This window comes from Myotis davidii, unplaced genomic scaffold, assembly GCF_000327345.1.
Source record: "Myotis davidii unplaced genomic scaffold, ASM32734v1 scaffold299, whole genome shotgun sequence".
Classification (NCBI taxonomy): Eukaryota; Metazoa; Chordata; class Mammalia; order Chiroptera; family Vespertilionidae; genus Myotis; species Myotis davidii.
In genome coordinates this window covers 9,161,261-9,162,552 of record NW_006293088.1, presented here as the reverse complement: position 1 = coordinate 9,162,552, position 1,292 = coordinate 9,161,261, and positions in this window count along the sequence as shown.

Sequence of the window (1,292 nt, the reverse complement as noted above, 5' to 3'; positions counted from 1 at the left end):
GTGTTCCCCCCTTTCGCGCCAGACTCCCCACTGCGCCCGCCCCCAGCCCAGGCGGCTCCGCACAATGGCTGCTTTTATTTTTCCATTTCACTAGTTCCGAGGGCTGCTGGTTGACCCCACCATCGGGACATTTTCCGGCAGCGGGATCTTTACAGCGGGGGCCCAAAGCATGAGCAACCACACGGTTTGAGGTGGCTTTTCTTCTTGGCGCATCATTCGGGGCCCGACGCCAGGAATCCGCCGGGCTGCGTTCCTGCGGGAGTTTCACACTTGACTCACGCGGTCATTAACTTTCGTCAGGATCGCGGCGCAGTTTCAGTTTCCGATTCAGACTCCGGCTCCGGAGCGGCGCTCCGAAGGGGGCTGGCCTGCTCTGGGTTTGGTCACCCCGGACACCCGGCCCCCTGCCTCCTCCCCTGGCCATGGACGTGGGGAAGGCAGAAGACGGAGGGTAGGAGAAAGTCCTAAGGGTGTACTATTAAACTGAACAAAAAACCGAAAGCACCAGAAAACAGTTCCGGAGGGAGAAAAAGCCGTTTTCCTGTTCCAAAAGGGGACACGCGGGGCCCCGGGGGCAGTGCATTCAGCTCAAGGTCAGACAGGAGACCGCCTGCCTTAAAACCAGGAATGTGCCCGTTCCGAAGGATCAGAGTCACTTGTCGGTGCCGGAAAGAAAAACCTGTCTTATTTAAGAAAGGAATCTGTCTTATTTTGGGTCCAGTAGATCCCAAACCAGGCAGGACTGCGTTTGCAACATGAGCAGCTGAAAAAGCTCCTTCACTTTGGAGCGCGTTTTCCCTTTCACGTGTGCTTGGCTGAGTTTTAGACAAGATCCCTAGTTCGCCTGCAGCCCTCTCTGGTTTTTCGGAGGAAACCTGGGTTTTGGGTGGAACAGGTTTCCACCCCCTGGCCCTGTGAGCCTCACAGGAACATTCCTGATCGACCCTCCCGCCCCAGCCTGGGCCCGCGCCGGGGAGTCGCTGTCATGTCTTGCTTCTAGCCAAGTGGGCACAGCTTCTGCAAAGGACATCTTGTTGTCATGGCCTGTCGGCACCGGGGGGGCTGCAGGCTCGCCCCTCTCCGGCCTCTCTCTCATCAGCCCGCCATGTCTGACTTTCAGCTCGGGAAGCTCCGGCCTGAGTAAGGAAACAGTCAGGTACCCGCGCTGCCTGTTGCCCATAGATGGACCGTTCACACAGCTAGCAGCGGCGGCAGCAGCATTCCTGGGCCCAGGAGCCTGGCCAATCGCCGCCTTGCACAGGCCCTGCGACCAGAAACCCCCGCGTAGCGTG